Consider the following 22,238-nt stretch of genomic DNA (forward strand, 5'->3'; position numbering starts at 1 on the left):
TAGTAGCCTCCGCTCGCCACAGCTAGAGAAAACCCCCCGCACAGCAACAAAGACCCAGCACAGCCAAAAATAAATAAATTAAATTAAAAAAAAAGAAAACAATATGACTATGTATATATATTCTCTTCTCAATTTTTGCCACATTTTCGTCACACCTGTATTATTATTCATTTATTTATAGAGGAACTCTCATTTTAACTTAAAAATATTTTTAAAAGCACACTAATATATGGAAAATCTGTATTGTTTCATATAAATAACAGGTAGCCCTAAAGATACATTCAATTAAAATGCATATATTGCATATGCTATATTTTGTATATATGTCTATATGTGACATATGTGTATACATATGTATAACATATGCATATTATATGTGTGATATGTACATAATATGTACATGATATATGGTAGTAGTACTGTCGGTCACTTAGTTGTGTCCAACTTTTTGCAGCTCCAAGGACTGCAGCACGCCAGGCTTCTCTGTCCTTGACTATCTCTCAGAGTTCGCTTAAACTTATGTCCATTGAGTCGATGATGCCATCCGACTATCTCATCCTCTGTCACCCACTTCTTTTCGTCCCCTCAATCTTTCCCAGTATCAGGATCTTTTCCAATGAGTCAGTTCTTCGCATCATGTGGCCAAAGTATTGGAGTGGAGACCTAGTACTGCTTGATATGAATAGAAAATAGCCATAAAGATAAATCCAATGAAGACAAACAAGAAAAAAGATATATTGTGTTTGAGCTGGATACTGAGTTGCTGACTGAGGGCTCTGAGTTGGAGGCCAGAGTCTGATCCATTGGAGGACACCATCAGGTGTCAGGGATGTGGTCGTTACCTTACTGCCCAAAGATACTGCAGAACTTGGGAGGCCCAAGACCACCCTCACTTCTGATGCCAACTACACGGCTGGGTGTGCCCAAGACCACCTTCAGATTCAATAATTCACTAGAAGGACTCACAGAACTCACTGAAAGCCATTATACTCACAGTTATGGTTTATTGGGCTTCCCTGGCAGCACAGGCAGTAAAGAATCTGCCTGCAGTAAAGTAGACCTGGTTTCGATCCCAGGGTTGGGAGGATCCCCTGGAGAAGGGAATGGCTACCCACTCCAGTAGTCTTGCCTGGAGAATTCCATAGACAGAGGAGCCTGGTGGGCTACAGTCTCTGCGGTCGCAGAGTTGGACATAACAAAGTGACTAACACACACACACACACCCCAGAAGAGCTCCAGCCGTGAAACTCCCGGGTGTTCTCTCCCAGTGGAGCAGTGGACAGTGCTAAGTTCTGGCAGCAGTGTGTGACAATGCTGCCAGTCGGGGAAGCTCCCACAAGATTTGGTGTCAAAGTTTTTATTGGAGCTCAGTCACAAAGACATGACTGACCACGTGTGTGGTCACCTTACTTTCCGGTCCCTCTGGCTGATACCTGTGACTCAAAGCTGCTGCCATCAATCCCATTGTTAGGAACTAAGCTGGCCCAAGGCCCCCAGGTAAAGAAAGACACTCTTTGTAGGCAGGACATTCCAGGGGTTTAGAGATTACCTTCCAGGAGCTGAGCACAAAAGCTAGCTGTCTCTACTAAACAGAGTTTTCTCTTATATCATTAAAAGATATTCAAGGGCTTCCCTGGTGGCTCAGTGGTTAAGAATCCACCTGCTAATGCAGGAGATTCGGGTTCAATCACTGATTTGGGAAAATCCCTGATCCATGGGCCACAGCTATTGAGCCTGTGCTCTAGAGTCCAGGAGCAGCAACTACTGAGCCCATGTGCTCTGAGGGCCCTGCGGCCTGTGCTCTGAAACCAAGAGAAGCTGCTGCAATGAGAAGCCACCGCAGTGAGAAGCCCGCACACCACAACTGGAGAGTAGCCCCTGCTTACCACAACTAGAGGAACGCCTGTGCAGCAACAAAGACCCAGCACAGCCAAAAATAAATAGTAAATTAAACTATTTTTAAAAGACATTCAAGAGGCAATTTATTCTTGTGATGCAATTCAATGTGAGTTAATATTGTTGGGGGCCTAAAACCATTTCCTGTGCCAACACTGGTGCATAGCCTGGACTTGAGGAATCACCAGCTCAGGGGCACAGCTGATTGCCTCTCAGGAAGAAGTAGGGCAGAGCTGACCTACTTCATTCATAACTAGGGGAATTATGTTAGGTGTTAGGTGTCCATTCCCCGCCTCATGCCATATTCCCATGGGGTAGAGATGAAAACACTGATACTGTGTTTTGAAGATGCCCATGATATGGAGTTTTGGATCCAGATTCAGCTCTGCCAATTAGAGGCTCTTATATGAAATTTGGAGGTTTCCCAGGTGGCTCAGTGGTAAAGAATCAGCCTGCCGATGCAGAAGACACATGTTGGATCCCTGGGTCAGGAAGATCCCCTGCAGGAGGACATGGTAACCCACTCCAGTATTCTTGCCTGGAAAATCCAATGGACAGAATAGCCTTGTGGGCTCCAAGGGGTCACCAAGAGTCAGACATGACAGAAATGACTTAGCACTCATGCATGCGTATGAAATTTGGAAGGCCAAAGAGATCATCTTTTTGCTCAATTGGCTACTTTCTGCTGGTAAGGAGGTTGCCAAGGTGATGAGTTTGGGACCACATCATTCCAGTATCTAGTCACTAGCTTTGTGGACATTAAGAGGCAGTTATACATGCATGTGCACACACACAGGGGATTTCTAAATGGCCAATAAACACATGAAAAGATGTTCAATATCACTAGTCATGAGCAAAAAAGTAACTGAAGATAAGAATGAGACAGTACCACATGAAGAATGGCTAAAATTAGAAAGACTAACAATATCAAGTGCTGCAGAAGATGTGGAGCAAGTAGAATTTTCATACATTGCTGTAAATTGGAGTGTAAATCAGTACAGTCACTTCAGAAAACTATCAGTTCTTTAATACTTATTTATTTGCGCTGTGCCAGTTCTTAGTTGCAGCATGTGGGGTCTAGCTCTCTGACCAGTGATAGAATCTGGAGCCTCTGCTTTGTTAGTCTGGATCCCTGAAGTACCAGGGAAGTCCCTATCAGTTCTTTAAAAAAGTGAATGTATGTTGAACATATGATCTAACAATTCAATTCTTAAACATCTGTCCAAGAGAAAAGAAACCAGGTGTCCAGAAATGAGTTGTACTATACAAGTGTTTATAGCAGCAGTATTTATAATGACGAAGAACTGGAAATGGTCTAAATGTCCATCAGCATAGGTGAGTGGATACAAACTGTGGCAAACTTAGTGATGGAACACTATTCAGCAATGAAAAGAATTCCTGGTACGCATGACAACGTGAAGGAATCTCAAAAGCATTGTCACGAGTGAACGACGCCAGATAGAGAGGAACCCACACTGTATAATTCCATTTATGTGAAGTTCTAGTGTAAGCAAACTGAACTGATGGTAACAGAAGTCAGAATAATAGTGGCCTCCACTACTGCCACGTTGCCTTTACTATGAAAGCAGGAGGCTAATGGAGAAGGGATATGGGGGGACTTTCTTGAAGGATTAAAGTGTTCTATACCCTGACAGCGATACAGATAAACTGAATGTACCTATTGATCAGAATTGGCTGAACTGTATACTTCAGATAGTGTAAGGTGGCTCAGACAAAAGGAATCTGCCTGCAGTATAGGAGATATGGTTTCAATCCCTGGGTTGAGAAGATCCCCTGGAGAAGGGAATGGCAACCCACTCTAGTATTCTTGCCTGGAGAATTCCATGAATGGAGGAGCCCGGTGGGCTACCATCCATAAGGTCTTGAAGAGTCATACACAACTGAGTTACTATCACACTTTACTGAATACAAAACACAACAAACTTGGAAACAAAAGGGCTATATCCTGGGCTGTGATGACTTCTGGGTCCTAGATCAGAGATCAGAGATGGAGCTGTAAGATTCTGAAGATGGCATATACAATGGATCCTCTCTCCTGGGGTGGAGGGAGAAGCTCTCCAGGTGGATCAGTTCAAAGAATATATATATATATATATATATATTTTAGGAGCTGTGTGTGTGTGTGTGTGTGTATATATACACACACACATTTGATTTTGCTCCCAGTTCCTGGCACAGCTCCTAAAAGCCTTCTAATTTCCTAAGTGATAGGAAATTACATTAAGAGTATCCTTTATTCTAACATTTGGTCTTTGATCTCAGTTCCTGACATGGAGCTCCTCAAGCCTTTGGAATTTCCTAAGTGATAGTGGTGTCTTTTGTTCTAATGAAGCTGTGCCTGGTGCGCTCTTGGGTGGGGGGCTGGTCACCAGAAAGATCAAGCCATGGTTAGAAGCTTAGAACTTTCAGTCCCACTCCCTATCTTGTGGGCAGGAGAGAGAGGCTTAGAAATTGAGTTAATGGTTGATTATGCCTACATGATGAAGAAGCCTCTATAAATATCCCCAAAGTACAGGGTTTAGAGAACTTTCAATTCATTAAAACATAGCAGGAGGGTGATGCACCCAAATTCCAAGGGGACAGAGGCTTCTGTGTGCTCAGGACCCTTCCAGATCTTCCCTTATGAACTTCTTCATCTGTACCCTTTATTGCATCCTTTATTATATAATAAACCGGTCAATGTAAATGTTTCCCTGAGTTCTATAAACTATTCTGGAAACAATTGAATCCAAGATCTGGGGGAGTCATGGGAGCCTCCAGTTAGTAACCAAGTTGGACACAAGTTGTGGGTAACCTGGGGACCTGCTAGGGACTGGCATCTGAAGTGGGGCTCAGTCTCATAGGACTGAGCCCTTAACCTGTGGTGTCAGCATTAATTCTGGTTAATGTCAGAGTTGAATTGAATTGTAGGACATCTAGCTGATGACACAATTGCTTGGGGAGGGGGGAAAAAACCCCATATTTGGTATCAGAAGTGTGGCAGTAGCGTGAGGATAAAGGAAAATGCAAGAAGGAGGAATGAGTTTCTCATTACAGTTATGTTCTGAGAATCATTTGCAAAGTCTTAGCCTAAAGGCACCCCACTCCAGTACTCTTGCCTGGAAAATCCATGGACAGAGGAGCCTGGTAGGCTGCAGTCCATGGAGTCGCTAAGAGTCAGACACAACTGAGCGACTTCACTTTCACTTTTCACTTTCATGCATTGGAGAAGGAAATGGCAACCCACTCCAGTGGGGGAACATACACCAGTCATACATTCTCCAGTGGAGAATCCCAGGGGCAGGGAAGTCTGGTGGGCTGCCGCCTATGGGGTCCCACAGAGTTGGACACGACTGAAGCGACTTAGCAGCAGTAGCAGCAGCAGCCTAGAACCCACTCCACTAGCCTTTTCTTTTCTTTTCCCACTAGCCTTTCCAAAGAACTTGTCAGCTCCTAATCCCTTGTATCAAGCCAGCTTATTTTTCCCTTAAATTTGACAGTAATAAACAATCTCAAAATCTCAGTGACTTTCAACAATGAAGATTTTTTTTTTCTCACTTACATTGCATGTCCATCATGGGTCAGCCAATAGCTATAATGTGACCTAAACTGATGGAAAAGCTATTATAGAAATATTCCTACTTATCATTGCAGAAAGAAAAGAGGACAAGATGAAATACATACTGGCTCTTGTAGCTTCTGCCAGGAAGAGATACTCATCGTTTTTGCTCAGATTTCATTGGCCAAAACAAATCATAAGACTATAGATGTGGTCGAGAGAGCAGGAAACTACAACCTTCTTATAGGGAGGGAACTGGGTGTTGAACAGTAATATAGCTTGCTGCACAGGAAGTTTCTTATCTCACATGGCAAGAATTCTGAAAACAGAAACTGTGTTCAGTTGCAAGAGACATAAGCCAGAAACATCAGTGATGTAAACAAGGTAATTTATTTCTGTCTTACATAACAGAACTCTGAAGCATGTAGTCCAAGACTGGGGAAGGGGTTCCTTGATGTCTTGAGGAACCAGGCTCCTATTGACTTACTGCTCTGTCATCCTTAGAATGTGGCTCTAATCCTCAAGATCACAAAATGACTGCAGGAGCCTCAGCCATCACACCACATTCCAGGAAAAAAAAGCAAGAGGAAAAGAAATAATTGGGGTTAACCACTTGGACAGGTTAACCCATATTTCCCAGAATCCTCCCCTTCCCCATGTGCTTCTGCTTAGGGTGGGCCATGAGAGATATTCTAGTGGGAGAATTGTGGGGTGGAGATTAGAGCAAAAGCTGTTTCGTGGCTCACACTGGTTGTCACTGATCTGCCCACTCACCACTAGATGAATCAGCTCCTTTAAAAGAGTCTTTTCAGGATCCCCACCCAGAGACTTCCATTAATACTTACTTCTGATTGGACACTTCTATCTGCAGAAAGAAACTGGGAAATGTGGTCTTTCAGCTGAGCCTACAACACCCTGACTACCATCAAGGAAAATGATAGCCCGGAGGAATCTGTGGAGATGGTGAGAAGGAGGTTGAGCTTCTCATTCTCAACAAGTTGAGGGAAGGGAGCTCAAGCAATTTTAATTCAAATACAAAAAGAGAGGGGGACTTTGCTGGCCATCCAGTGATTAAGACTTCAGCTTCCAGTTTGGGAGGTGCAAGTTTGATTCCCTGTCAGGGAGCTAGGATCCTGCATGCCTCACAGCCCCACAAAACCAACCCACAAACAAAAACCAGAACATAAACAACAAAAGCAACATTGTAACAAGTTCAATAAAGACTTTAAAGATGGTCCACATCAAACAAAGCAAAGCAAAAAGAGAGAGGGTAATTCTTAAGACTGGCGTCTGCTGAAACCTCTGGGACACAGCAGCATTGGGTCTCAGACACGGAAAAGACACCCAGAAACCTCTCCACTAGTGCCCCAGGGCTCCCCCAAAGGCTGTTATCTGCTGCCTGCACCCCTTCTGGCCTGACGCCTCTTTCCACTGTGTAGTATCTGAGCTGAAGCCTCACCCTCTACTCTGACATCAGGGGCGAGGTTTCTTGCCAAGAGCTAATGCAGTCTTTCTTGTCACACAGCCAGGCTCCTGAGTACAATACTGATGAGCTTCGGGTTCTGGGAGAATTAAGGCCAAGTCACAGTAACTGGAAGAGATCTACTTTGCTCATGTGAGACTAAACTGTGCTTTTCTTGGGCACCGGGAGCATCCTCCAAATGCTTGCTTCAGGCAGGGGTGCTGCCTCTGAAGAGGCTGGTGAGTGAGTGAACTCTGGCTCCTGCTGGTGGGACATTAAGCAGGATTTCAAAAACTCTCTGAGTGGCTTTGTGACGTGTCCACTTGGCAAGGTTAACCTACATATTCCAGAGTCCTCCCCTTCCCTGTGTGCTTCTGGTGAGGGTGGGCCACGAGAGACGTCCTGGGAGGGCTGCTGGGTGGAGATGAAGGCAACAGCTGTTTTGTAGCTCAAACTGGCTGTCACTGACCTGCCCATTCATTTATTTGATGTCAGGCAGCAAAAGAGCCTGTGAGTGCTCCTGTTCCTCCCATATCCAACTCCTGGGCCTGGTGTGTGTTTAGCCCTGTGATCAGGGGCCCTGGCTCTGCTGCGCATGTGCACCACCCAGGTCAGAGGTGACAAGAATGATGTGATTAACCTCCTACCCTGTTGGTGGGAATGTAAATTGGTGCAACCACTATGGAGAACAGTATCGAGGTTTCTCAAAAAACTAAAAATAGAGCTGCCATATGATCTAGCAATCCCACTCCTGGGTGTATATCTGGATAAAACTGTTATTCAAGAAGATACACGAACTCCTATGTTCATAGCAGCACTATTTCCTATAGCCAGGACATGGAAGCAACCTACATGCCCATCAGCAAAAGAATGGATAAAGAGGATGTGTGTGTGTGTGTGTGTGTGTATGTGTTTGTACATATATATAAATGGAATGCTACTCAGCCATAAACAAAGAATGAAATAGTGTCATTTGCAGCAACATGGATGGACTAGAGATTATCACACTGACTGAAGTGAGTCAGAAAGACAAAGACACCATAAGATATCACTTCTATGTGAAATCTAAAATAGGACACAAATGAATTTATCTACAAAACAGAAATAGACTCACAGACGTGGAGAACAGACTCATGGTTGCCAAGGGGAGGGAGGTAGGATAAGGAGACTGAGAGTTTGGGATCCACAGGTACAAGCTATTATATATAGACTGGATAAACAATAAAGTCCTACTGTGTAGCACAGGAAACTATATTCAATAACCTGTGATAAACTATAATGGAAAAGAATATGAAAAAGAATATATATGTGTGTGTAAATATATATATTTTTTACTGAGTCACTTTGTTGTATAGCAGAAATTAACACAACTTTGTAAATCAACTATACTTTGATAAAATAAATTTAAAAAATCAAGAATGATGGGGTTCAGTCCACCCTTGTGGATTTCAGATTGTTCTCGCACTCCCTGACTTTATATCTATCTGCCCATCCTATACCAAGAATTTCAAGTTCCAGCACCAGACACAGCAGCCTTGCAGAGACAGCTTACTCAGTTCCCGTAAGGGGGAAAGGTGAAATCCCTATAACAAATCGTGTGTGTGTGTGTGTGTGTGTGTGTGTGCGCGCGCGCGAGTGCATGCACATGTGTATGTATCAGTGGTTTTGCTTGGCTGATATAGAAGTGGATCTACAAGTGGTTCCAGAAGAACAGACCCTTAAGGATGAGTTTTGGGTTTTTCCAAAATTGGATCTCTGATCTAATCAGATTTGAAGTTGTTAATGACCCTGATTCCAGCGGTAAATGGGCCACTGAAGTCCGTGGCATGAAGTGGCAGAGCAATTACTCAGATCAATACTTGTAGTTTCCTGTATCAGTTTCTATAGGAGATAAGGTCCTGGGTGACTCCACATTTGCTTCCATAGAACATTTCAGTAAAATGAGGGAGCGTGCTGGATTGGTTAATTGCTTCTAACTGTGCTGGAAAACATGGGGGAAAAGAAATGATGAGCTCAGAGCTTTAAATTCCTAGTCAAGACCTGTATAAGGGACTTGGAAGCTTCCACAGTTTGCACCAAAAGAAAATTATTTCTCGTTGTCACAGGACCAAGAGTTCTGAAGACCAAGTTTCAAGTCTGATACTGTGGATGACCAAATTATAACACAAATTGAACTTCCAACCTCATGGGGTCTTTTTTGCTAAAGTTAGGACACTGCTTGGGAAAGACTGAAAAGTGAAAGTGCTCATCACTCAGTTGTGTCTGATTCTTCGAGACTCTTTGGACTGTAGCCTGCAGGCTCCTCTGTCCATGGAATTCTCCAGGCAAGAATACTGGAGTGAGTTGCCATTCCCTTCTCCAGGGGATCTTCCTGACCTAGGGATCAAACCTGGGTCTCCCACACTGCAGGCAGATTCTTTACCACCGAGCCACCTGGGAAGCGCTAGGATCCTGAAAATTGGGATTAGGATGTATGAGAAGATTCTAATAAGGCTGGGTACCTCCAACCCCTTAATGCTGCCATCTTCTTTGCCCAAAGCAGCAGCTTACACCCTACTGTACTGGTCTCCCCAAGGCAATTTCACGGTAAGACCCTGATAATCCTACTTAGAACCTACTCCCTTTTCTTGCTCCTAACACCGATAACTAGATGAGTCTCAACAGAACCCAAACTGCTACTGCTGCTAAGTCACTTCAGTCATGTCCGACTCTGTGTGACCCCAGAGACAGCAGCCCACCAGGCTCCCCCGTCCCTGGGATTCTCCAGGCAAGAACACTGGAGTGGGTTGCCATTTCCTTCTCCAATGTATGAAAGTGAAAAGTGAAAGTGAAGTCGCTCAGTCGTGTCCGACTCCTAGCGACCCCATGGACTGCAGCCTACCAGGCTCCTCCATCCATGGGATTTTCCAGGCAAGAGTACTGGAGTGGGGTGCCATTGCCTTCTCCACAGAACCCAAAGGATGAGATCAAAATATGACCCATGAGGAGGTGTGATAAAATACCAAAACAATCTCCAATTTCCGTTTGCCAATCTATATCAAGAGAAAACTGGAACATACGTATGGAAACGGGTCTTAAGAGAGGTGCGTCAGGTGGAAGGATTACAAAGTGGCTCAGGCCAAATGTATTGACATTGGTCCACTAAGCAGAGACTCTGCATTCAGAGGTTGAGGTTGAGGGGCTGGGAAGTGCTCGGACAGTTGGCTTGGTTGTTTGACTAGTGTATGTTCCCAAAGATGGCCTGTCCTGGGTGGAAATGTCAGAAGTTCCTCGGTACCCCGCAGAGCATGAGTTGGCAGACTTCTTCTGTCAAAGGCCAGATAGTACATGTTTTAGGTTTCCCAGGCCAGTGTCAGTTGTGACTATTCAAATTCTCCTGTCATAGCCGGAAAGCAGCCAAAGATGACCTGTAAATGGATAAGCACGGCTGTGTTCCAATATGATTTATGAACACTGCAATTTGCGGTTCATATCATTTTTTGAAATGGCACAAAATATTATTTGATTTTAATTTCAATTAAAAATGTAATAACCCCTTTTAGCCTGTGGGCCACACAAAGACTGTGGGCTAGAGTTGGCCCCTGGACGGCAGTTTGCTGACCCCTGCTGTGGGGGATGATATCCCAAGGCTTAGGACCTGGAGGACACTATGTTAATAAAAGAAGCCAGACACAAAGAGACAAATACTGCATGATATGACTTCTAAGTGGAATCTAAAAATGTCAAGCAGAGAGTGGGGTGATGGTTGCCAGGAATTGAAGAGTGAGAGAAACAGGGAGATGTTGGTCAAAGGGCATAAAATTTTAGTTATAAAAGAGGGAAAAATTCTGGAAATCTAGTATACAGTGTGGTGATTATAGTTAATGATACTGTGTTTATTAGAGTAATACTGAAATTTGCTAGCAGAATATATCTTTAGTGTTCTCATCCACAGAGAAAAGAAAGGGTGACTATGGGAGGTGATGCTGGGCAAGATTGAAGGCAGGAGGAGAAGGAGACAACAGAGGATGAAATGGTTGGATGGCATCACTGACTCAAAGGACATGAATCTGAGCAAGCTCTGGGAGTTGGTGATAGACAGGGAAGCCTAGTGTGCTGCAGTCCATGGGGTCACAAAGAGTCGGGCATGACTGAATGACTGAACTGAATTGACTGCTGTAAGATGATGGAAATGCTAATTAGCTTGATTTTGTCAATTATTTCACATTTTGTATATGTATCTATTAGAACATCATATTGTACACTTTAATTGTAGACTCTTTTTGTTAGTTATACCTCAATAAGGGCTTCCCTGGTGGCTCAGATGGTAAAGCATCTGCCTGCAATGCGGGAGACCTGGGTTTGATCCCTGGGTCGGGAAGATTCCCTGGAGAAGGAAATGGCAAACCATTTCAGTACTCTTGCCTGGAAAACTCCATGGATAGAGGAGCCTGGTAGGCTACAGTCCCTGGGGTCACAAAGAGTCAGACACAACTAAGCGGCTTCACTTTCACTTTCGTACCTCAATAAAAGGGCTTCCCAGGTGGCAGTAGTGGTAAAGAATCTGCCTGCCAATGCCAGAGATGCAAGAGACATAAGGTGAGTGTGATCCCTGGATCACAAATATCCCTTGAAGTAGGAAGTGGCAACCACTCCAGTATTCTTACCTGGAAAATTCCATGGACAGAGGAGCCTAGTGGTCTACATAGGTCCATAGAATCAGAAATAGTCTGACATGATTGAAGTAACTTAGCACACAGGCACTCACCTCAATAAAACTGGGAGGAAAACCACACAGGCTTAGGCAGATTGAAATGTTAAGTGGCTTTGTCATTTAAGACTTGATACCCACACACACCTGGAGGGTCAGGGGGATACAACTTTCACCATAGCTGTCAGAAATAAATTCATGATGGAGAGTCTGAGCATCCTTGAGGACCTCTGGGGTGGTGCTTCTTTATAGGTCAGAAAGAAATTCTAGTGGAAATGGCTATGATTAAGTGGGATCTATCAAAGCAATAGACATGCTAGAACCCAGAGGTAGCATGGATCCTGGTGGCAATTATATGCCAAAGATAAGATGGGCATGGTTACCATAGTGAATAGTGAAGCCAAAACAGTAAAGAGCACAGTGTGACTGGAAGAGATCTTCAGCATTCACTAGTTTATCACAGCAGTACCTGTAGAAATGAAATAAGTGGGGAACCTACTAAATAAAGTCTTGCTTGATCTGACTAAGTGGAGGAGTTCTGGGTTTGGTGAAGAGAAGCCTAACCTGAATGGTCAAAACAGAGAGTCACAAACCCTCAATCACCCCCAACTTGAGCCCTTGATCAAAGGAGAGGCCACTCCTTGAAGAAGAGCCCTGTTACACTGCCAAAAATGTATGCTGTTAACCTTCCTTCCAGACTTCTCCAGAGAGACCTGTGTCTATTCACCAGGAGTTTGTGCAATCATGTCCAACTCCTCACGACTCCATGGACTGTAGCCCACCAGGTTCCTCTGTCCATGGGATTCTCCGGGCAAGAATATTGGAGTTAGGTAGCCTTTCCCTTCTCCAGGGGTCTTCCCAACCCAAGGATTGAACCCAGATTCTCCTGCATTGCAGGCAGATTCTTTACCATCTGAGCTACCAGTGGAGCCATGTACAAAAGGAAATAATCAAACTTTCTAAGGATTACTGGACACAATAATTACTGACTCTAACTCCCAGGATACCAAAGCATTGCTGTGGTCAGATGATTAGTGCAGTCTAGGGGCACAGACTTCTCACAGAAGGCCTAATTGGTCCCTGAATCCACCTTCTAGATATTTCTTCAATGCTGAAATGCATCATTGAAATAGACATCTCGAGCAACTAGAAGAATCCCAATACTGATTCCCTGACCCATGGATGAGGGATTTTATCATAGGAAAAGCCAGGTAGGAGCCACTGGAACTCTCTGTACCTATAAAAACACTAAACCAAAGGCAATACCACATTGTTGGAGGGATTGCAGAGAATGGCACCACCATTAAAGACCTTAAGGATGCAAGGGTAGTGATTCCTATCACATCCCCATTCAACGTGCCTATTTGGCCAGTGAAGAAGGCAAATGGGTCATTAAAGAATGGCAGTGAATTATCAGACACTTAACCAATTGCAGCTTCTGTTGCAGAGGGAGTTTTGTTGCTAGAGCCATCCAGGAACTAAAGAGCCTCTTGTTGAGGGTAAAGGAGAGTGAAAGGGCTGGCTTAAGACTAAATATTAAGAAAACTAAGATCATGGCATCCAGCCCCATTACTACATGGCAAATAAAAGGGGAAAAGGTGGAAGTAGTGACGGATTTCCTCTTCTTGGACTCCAAAATCACTGTGGACCATGACTGCAGCCATGAAATCAGAAGATGACTGCTTCTTGGCAGGAAAGTGATGACAAACCTAGTCAGTGTGGTGAAAAGCAGAGACATTACTCTGCTGGCAAAGGTCCGTATAGTCAAGGCTATGGTCTTCCCAGTGGTCGTGTATGGTTGTGAGAGCTGGACCATAAAGAAGGCAGAATGCCAAAGATTTAATGCCTTTGAACTATGGTGCTGAAGAAGACTCCTGAAAGCCCATTGGACAGCAAGGAGATCAAACCAGTCAATCTTAAGGGAGATCAACCCTGAATATTCTCTGGGAGGGCTGATGCTGAAGCTGAAGCTCCAGTATTTTGGTCATCTGATGTGAATAGACAACTCATTGGAAAAGTCTCTGATGCTGGGAAAGATTGAGGGCAGAAGAAGAGGGGATCAGAAGATGAGACGCCTGGACGGTATCACCGATGCAATGGACATGAACTTGGGCAAACTCCGGGAGGTGGTGAGGGAGAGGGAGGCCTGGCATGCCACAGTCCATGGGGCCTCAAAGAGTCGGACATGACTGGGTGACTGAACAACAACAACAACCAGTTGCAGCTGCTGTTCTAAAGGGGGTTTTGTTGCTGGAACCATCAGCACATCTCCTGGGATCTAGTATGCAGTTATCAATATGGAAAATGCTTTTTAATTTACACCTGTTAGTAAAGGAAGTAAAGGAAGAAGAAACTTGTTTTCAGTTGGCAAAGGCAGCAATCCACCTTCACTGTCCCCCCTCAAGGATGCTCCAGTTCTGTGTCATAATATGCTCTGAACTGATTTTCTCTTCCTTTTCCATAAGACTTCATGCTGATCTATTACATCAATGATATTATGATGATTGGATCTGACTAACAAGAAGTAGCAACCCCTTTAGACACTTTTGAAAGACATCCACATGCTAGAGGTGGGAAACCAATCCCATCCACAAAAATTCAGGGGTCTGTCACTTGAGTGAAAGTTCTTAGGATCCAGTGATTTGAGGCATGTTGGAGCAGAAGGAAGAGTTGCTGCTCCTGGCCCTTCCTCACACTCAGAAAGAGGTAAAGACCCTGGGAGCCCCTTCGGATTTTGGAGTCAACAGATATCTCCCTTGTGTGATTTACTGAGCGACCTGAAAAGCTGTCAGTTTTTAGTGGGATCCTGAACAAGAGAGGGCATCCCTGGTGGCTCAGTGGTAAATAATCTGCTCCAGTGCAGGAACCACAGAAGATGCAGGTTCGATCCCTGAGTCAGGAAGTTCCCCTATAGAAGGGAATGGCAACCCACTCCAGTATTCTCACCTGGAAAGTCACATGGACAGAGGAGGCTTGCAGGCTACAGTCCATAAGGTCGCAAAGAGTTGGACATGACTGAGCAACTGAGCATGCATGCATGCAGAACAGGAGAAAGCTCAGCCACAGATTCAGGCTGATATGATGGTGTTTGATGTATTGGTGGAAAATAGGGATGCTGATGGAGAATTTGGCAGCCTCCACCTGCAGAATCACAGTGTAGACCTTGAAGATTTGGAAGGAAGTCATGTCATTCACTGAAAATAATCACTCTACTTAAAAAAATTATTTATTTTTGCTTGCACTGGGTCTTCATTGCTGCACACAGGCTTTGTCTAGTTGTGTCAAGCAGGGGTACTCTTCCTTGTGGTACACAGGCTTTTCAAGTGTGGTTTCTCTTGTTGTGGGAGCAGGGGCTCTAGGCACACGGGTTTCAGTGGTTGCACCAAGAGAGCTTAGCTGCTCCGAGGCATGTGGGATCTTCCTGGACAAGGAATGGAACCCATGTCCCCTGGAGAAGGAAATGGCTGCCTGCTCCATGATTCTTGCCTGGAGAAATCCATGGACAGAGGAACCATGTGGGCTACAGCCCAGGGGGTCTCATAGAGTCTGACACAACTGAGCAACTAACACTGTCACTTTCCCTGCATTGGCAGGTGGATTGCTAGCCACTGTATCACCAGGGAAGTCCTAACAACTCTACTTTTGAGAAAGAGTTTTACGCTTTCTACTGGGCTTTAGTAGAGACTGCATGCTTGATCACAGGTGCCAAGATACCCTGTAACCTGAGCTATTCGTCATTATCTGTGCGTTGTCTGATCCAACAAGCCATAATGCTGGGTGTGCAGAGCAACACTTTGCGGAAGTGGTTTATACAAGGCTGGGCTCTAGCAGGTCCTGAAGGCACAAGTAATTTGCATGAGGAAGTTGCTCAGATGTCTGATTCATTGTCTTCTGTTTCTCAAAAGACGTTGATGGCTCATGGGGCGTTCCCTGTGATCAGCTGACTGAGGAAGAAAAAACTCAGACTTGATTTACATACAGTGCTGCTGGGCATGCAGGGACCACCCCAAAATGGGCAGCTATATAGCCCCATTCTGGACACCCCTGAAGAACAGGGTTAAAGGGAAATTTTCCCAGAGGACAGAAATTTGAGCATTGCATCTGGTGGTCCATTTGACTGGAAGGAGAGATGTCCAGAAGTTTGGATCTACATCAGTTCATGGGAGGCCAATATGGCACCAATGGAGGTTGTACACAGGCTCAGCAACAAGAACTTCCTCTTACCAAGGCTGGCCTGCCTGCTGCCACTGACAATGCTCCATCTGCCAGCAGCAGAGACCAACAATGAACCCTTATATGGTACCATTCATTCCCTGGTGGCTCAGAGGGTAAGGAATCTATCTGCCTGCAGTACAGGAGACCTAGGTTCAATACCTGAGTTGGGAAGATCCCCTGGAGAAGGGCACAGCAACCCACTCCAGTATTCTTGCCTGGAGAATTCCATGGACAGAGGAGCCTGGCAGGCTACAGTCCATAGGGTTGCAAAAAGTCAGACACCACTGAGCAATTAACACTTTCACTTTACTTTTATTCCTCGAGAGGATAAACCAGGTGGAGGTGGTTGATTTCATTGAATTGCTTCCTTCAAGGAAAGAGCAACATTTTGTTCTTTTTTTGTAACAGCTTTATTGTGATACAATTCACATGTCAGACAATTCACATCTTTAAAGTGTACAAATCAATAATTTTTAGTATCAAACTGCTGCTGCTGCTGCTATGTCGCTTCAGTCGTGTCTGACTCTGTGCAACCCCATAGACAGCAGCCCACCAGGCTCCCCCGTCCCCGGGATTCTCCAGGCAAGAACACTGGAGTGGGTTGCCATTTCCTTCTCCAATGCATGAAGGTGAAAAGTGAAAGGGAAGTCGCTCAGTCATGTCCGACTCTAGCAACCCCATGGACTGCAGCCCACCAGGCTCCTCCGTCCATGGGATTTTCCAGGCAAGAGATAATCAACAAGGACCTATTGGATAACACAGGGAAATATACTCAGTATTTTGCAATAACCTATCAGGGAGAATAATCTGAAAATATGTATCTATATACATATACACATATAGATATATCTGAATCATTGTGCTATACACCTGAAACTAACACATGGTAAATCAAATATACTTCAAAAAAATAAAAACAACAAAAATAGTAATTTTTAGTATATTCACAGATATGTACAACCACCACCACCATCAATTTTAGACGTTTTCTTCACCCCAAAAAAGAAACCTTGGGAGGATTCTTGGAAGACAGTGGAGTACAAAACAGCGGCAATCTGTCTGTCTCCCATCTGGACAACATTGTACAGGCAGGCTCTGTCTGACACAGCTATTTTGGAACTCTGGAGTCTATTGAAGTCTCATCCAGGGGAAAGCTTGGATGGTAAACTGTAGTTAATTTTAGCTAAAAGCGTGACTTTCTTATTACTCTATTTGGAGATTAAATATGGTTTAAAAAGATGCATAAGCGTAAATTGACATAGACTGTGGCAGCTTTGTAATGATTTAACTCACTTAGATTAGAACTACACTTCCCAGAATTCCTTTTTCAGCCACAGGAGAGATTCTTATGGGAGATTTAAGGATGGGGTGGGGAGAGGGGACGTAGCCGCCATTTAGCAGCTCCTAATGCTATCTCTTTTCTGCTGGCTCACTTCGTTAGTCCTGCCACTGCTCCACCTTCCTCTGAATCCTCCTTCCTCCTGGGCCAGGTGTGTTTTTTTTGTTTTTCTTTGTTTTAAAAATATTTATTTACTTATTTGGCTGCGTCGGGTCTTAGCTGTGGTGCATGGCTTCTCTCTAGTTGTGGCGAGGACTCTAGAGTGAGAGGGCCCATAGTTGCAGCTTAGTCACCGCATGGCATGTGGGATCTTAGTTCCCTGAACAGGGTCTCTTGCATTGGAAGGTGAATTCTTAATCACAGAACCACCAGGGAAATCCCTCCAGATGTGTGTTTAACCCCATGGTGAAGGCCCTGGGGCTACAGTCCATGGGGATCACAAAGAGGTGGACAGGACAGAGCACACGGGCACAAAGGGCCCCGACTCCAGCAGGACACCCACAACACCAAGGTCATCAGAGGTTACAAGAACAGGCAAGGGGTTCAGCCCATCCTCATGGAGTCCAGCCTGGGCTCTGTATTCCAGCTTATTCTCACTCTCATCAACTTGACATCTATCTTTCCTTCCTGACTACCTGCCCTGTGGACCTCAGGTTTGAGCGTCATTCAAAGACAACATCCTGATGGAGACTGTTTCATCTCCCCAGAGTACATAAGATCAAATCCAGATACAAGTTCCTTCATAGATATTCACCTATCACCTGCTTCTCTGGTGAGTCCAAATTCTCATTATTTCACAATCAGAACCTGAAACATGGACCTCACCCACTGGAAGTAGGAGAACTGTCAGAGGAGAGCTTCTAGTAGTATCTGACTGAAGCCTCAATCCAAAAAATAAATAGGATAGAATTTCACAGGAAAGAGAGGAGGAATACCAGATTCAAAGTCTAAAAAGAGGGGATTGTAGGAGGAAGATTGAGAAAAGAATGAGCAAGAAAGAGAATCTTTCACTCCTGACACCTTCCTTCCCAAGAGCAAAGCTTGGGTGGCTCACTTCCCTTATGTGGTTCAAGGAGGCAAGAAAGGTGGATAAATTCATGCCCTTGAGTCCTCCATGCATGCTAAGTTGCTTCAGTCGTGTCCGACTCTTTGTGACCCCATGGACTGTAGCCTGCCAGGCCCCTCTGTCCATGGGATTCTCCAGACAAGAATACTGCAGTGGGTTGCATTTCCTACTCCAGGGGATCTTCCAGACCCAGGGATTGAATCCGCACATCTTAAGCATCCTGCATTGGTGATTTAGTCGCTAAGTCGTACCTGACTCTTGTGACCCCAGGCTACAATCTATGGGATTCTCCAGGCAAGGATCCTGGAGTGGGTTGCCATTTCCTTCTCCAGGGGATCTTCCCAACCTAGGAATCGATCCCCGGTCTCCTTCATTGCAAGCAGATTCTTTACCAACTGAGCTATGAGGGAAGCCCCTGCATCCGTAATAGGGTTCTTTAACACTAGCGCCGCCTGGGAAGCCCTGAGTCCTCCAAGCAGATATCTATTCAACTGTAGGGGATAAATTTTGCATTCCCCCTGCCTGCCCAACAACCATTCTCTCCTCTTTGGGTAACAGCACCCATATTTTCCTTCAGGGAATCCTTACCCACATGTTCAGCTCCTACGGTTTTGTGTATGACCCTCTTTCCCACCTCCAGTAATGGGCATATGCACTGTGCCCAGCCAGTTGTACCTCCGGCCATCGTCGTTGTTTCTGAGATGGGTGTGTGTTTATGCTGGACAAATGAGGCAATTCTGGGGCCATTGCTATTGTTTTGTCTGGGTTCCTCAGCTGATAGGAGCTGATCCTGAAATTGCCAAGGGCCACTGTTTATCCCAGCTGGGAGGAATCAGCTTGAGAAGGAGGTCAACACAGAGTCACATTGAGCAGGAAAAAGGAAGAGAGACACACTTCTAGTGTGGTCCTCCGAGCACCTGGATCCAACTACATCTGAAGTCAAACACATCTGGACTTTTAGTGTACCAGTAAGTTCCATCTCCTTTGTGTTTTTGTTTTGTTTAAGTCTATTTGAAAGTAGGGTTCTGATACTGGCAACAGGGTCAAAACTAATAAACTGATCTCTCGGTAAAAGAACTTGTTTAAGCCTGCCTCATATCTAAGATGTTTGATTTGAGGGGATAGTAGGGAAGTTGGAGATTCCACTAACGGTGCTAGCTAACTTTATTGAGCACTTATTATGTGCCAGTTAATATACTACATGTATTATCTCTTATAATCCTCAGAACAACCCTATGAGGTGGGTACCGAGATGGCCCCCATGTTTTATTAATAGCTGTGGTGTGGAGAGCTTAGGCTAACCTCAAGCTTATACCCTAAGTAAGAAGCATCAGTTGGAAAGGAATGCCCATAACATCTTGACAACAGTGGCTGAGAGGACTCCTCACGTGTGGCAAAAGTCCCCTGATTCCCCTGGTACAGGTTAACCAAGAGCAATGTCTTATGAGGCAGAATGGAAGGAGTCCTGCCTCTGGCTAGTCAAGGAAGACCGTCTTTTAAAAAAAAAAAAAAAGGAAGACCATCTTAATTCTGGTCTAAAGCAGCTTCCTTATATTGCCATCTGACAGTCCTCAGTCTGCCGGCTATGGTCACGGGCAAGCTGGTTCCACGTCCACCACACCAGGTGCTCTACCACACCACTGGCTCCCTGAAATGCTTTTCCTTGTGTTCTTTGTCTAGTTAAATCCTACCATCCTTCAAGTCTGATCAAATTTCATGTCTCCAGGGAAGACTTTTTGGAGTCCCCTTGTATATGCTCTCATGAACTCCTAAACTTTTTCTTTCATAGCATTTATCACGTTTCTGTCGTTATTTCTGTAAACCACACTCCTCACGCTACCTTCTTTAGAACATAAGCTCTGTCTGTGTGGGGACCAGGTCTTGATCACTGCTGACCCCCAGTGTGCTCATGAATGTTTAACAATGGGATCTGGGGCAAAATTGAGGGGTGTGAGTACTGACTGATAGCATTTGCTGATTTCCACAGTGTCAAATCTCCCACCATGGGCAATTTCAAGCCACCAATGTGATTTCAACCAAAATTCCTGAAAAATTCACCGATCAGTTCTTGCCAGCTGCTAGGAGAGAGCTCCAGCACACCACTGTAGCCGACACCCCAGATCCCAGCACAGATTTGTTGAATGAGTGAAAGAATTAATGAAATTAGTCCCACAGAATTAGTTTTCCCTCTCTGTGCCTATCCATGGCACACTCTCCATCTGTCAGATTTTTTTTTTTTTAAAAAAGCAGACCCAGAGGGATGGAATGGGGAGGGAGGAGGGAGGAGGGTTCAGGATGGGGAACACATGTATACCTGTGGTGGATTCATTTTGATATTTGGCAAAACTAATACAATTATGTAAAGTTTAAAAATAAAATAAAATTAAATTAAAAAAATAAAATAAAAAATAAAAACAGTTTAAAAAAAAAAAGCAGACTGGGATGTTTTCATTAAGCACAATGTATTCAGTATAAAATAAACTTGTATACAGAATAGAAACAGATCCACAAACATAGAAAACAAACTTACGGCTACCAAAGAGGGAAAGTGGGGAGGGATAAATTAGGAGTTTGGGATTAACATATATATATACACTACTATATATAAAGGAACCAGAGATCCAACTATCAACATCCACTGAATAATCAAAAAAGTAAGAGAGTTCCAGAAAAACATCTATTTCTGTTTTATTGACTATGCCAAAGCCTTTGACTGTGTGGATCACAACAAACTGTGGAAAATTCTTAAAGAGATGGAAATACCAGACCACCTGACCAGCCTCCTGAGAAATCTGTATGCAGGTCAGGAAGCAACAGTTAGAACTGGTCATGGAACAACAGACTGGTTCCAAATAGAGAAAGGAGTACATCAAGGCTGCATATTGTCACCCTACTTATTTAACTTATGTGCAGAGTACATCATGTGAAATGGTGGGCTGGATGAAGCACAAGCTGGGATCAAGATTGCCAGGAGAAATATCAATAGCTTCAGATATGCAGATGACACCACCCTTATGGCAGAAAGCAAAGAAGAACTAAAAAGCCTCTTGATGAAAGTGAAAGAGAAGAGTAAGGAAGTTGGCTTAAAACTCAACATTCAGAAAACTAAGATCATGACGTCCGGTTGAATCACTTCATGGCAAATAGATGGGGAAACAATGGAAACAGTGAGAGACTAATTTTCTGGGGCTCCAAACTCACTGCAGATGGTGACTGCAGCCATGAAATTAAAAGACACTTGCTCCTTGGAAGAAAAGTTATGACCAACCTAGACAGCATATTAAAAAGCAGAGACATTACTTTGTCAACAAAGATCCTTCTAGTTAAAGTTACGGTTTTTTCAGTAGTCATGTATGGATGTGAGAGTTGGACTATAAAAAAAGCTGAGTGCTGAAGAATTGATGCTTTTGAACCAGGGTGTTGGAGAAGACTCTTGAGAGTCCCTTGGACTGCAAGGAAATCAGTCCTGAATATTCATTGGAAGGACTGATGCTGAAGCTGAAACTCCAATACTTTGGCCACCTGATGCGAAGAACTGACTCTAGAAAAGACCCTGATGCTGGTAATGATTGAAGGCAGGAGAAGAAGGAGATGTCAGAGGATGAGATGTTTGGATGGCATCACTGACTCAATGGACATGAGTTTGAGTAAACTCTGGGAGTTGGTGATGGACAGGGAAGCCAAGCATGCTGCATTTCATGGGGTCACAAAGAGATGGACACGACCTAGCGACTGAACTGAACTGATATATAAAATAGATAACCCACAAGGACCTACTCTAGCATGGGGAACTATACTCAATGTTTCCTTATAAGGGAACAAAATCTGAAAAAATTAGATATTTATGTATGTATAACTGAGTCACTTTGCTGTATACCTGAAACTAACACAACATTGTAAATCAAGTATGTTTCAATTAAAAAAATAAAATACAAAAAGATGTATTTGGTATAAAAGAATATTGTTTGTGTCCAACTCCTCCACTTTTGCCGGTGTTAAGCCATCCTTTCT

General features: G+C 44.2%; 1 long non-coding RNA gene across 2 annotated transcripts; it reads left to right on the top strand.

The window, feature by feature from the left end:
* The first annotated feature begins 17,217 nt into the window (after window positions 1-17,217).
* LOC129631232 (uncharacterized) lies at window positions 17,218-20,508 on the top strand. 2 transcript variants are annotated; one of them, XR_008703939.1, is made up of 4 exons: window positions 17,218-17,312; window positions 17,815-17,933; window positions 19,002-19,195; window positions 20,215-20,508. It is a non-coding gene; the product is annotated as an uncharacterized LOC129631232 (long non-coding RNA). The 2 variants fall into 2 exon arrangements; XR_008703938.1 differs by lacking the exon at window positions 20,215-20,508 and having other exon boundaries at window positions 19,002-19,271.
* Window positions 20,509-22,238: the final 1,730 nt, after the last annotated feature.

The sequence above is a fragment of the Bubalus kerabau genome, chromosome 17 (genome assembly GCF_029407905.1).
Source record: "Bubalus kerabau isolate K-KA32 ecotype Philippines breed swamp buffalo chromosome 17, PCC_UOA_SB_1v2, whole genome shotgun sequence".
NCBI lineage: Eukaryota > Metazoa > Chordata > Mammalia > Artiodactyla > Bovidae > Bubalus > Bubalus kerabau.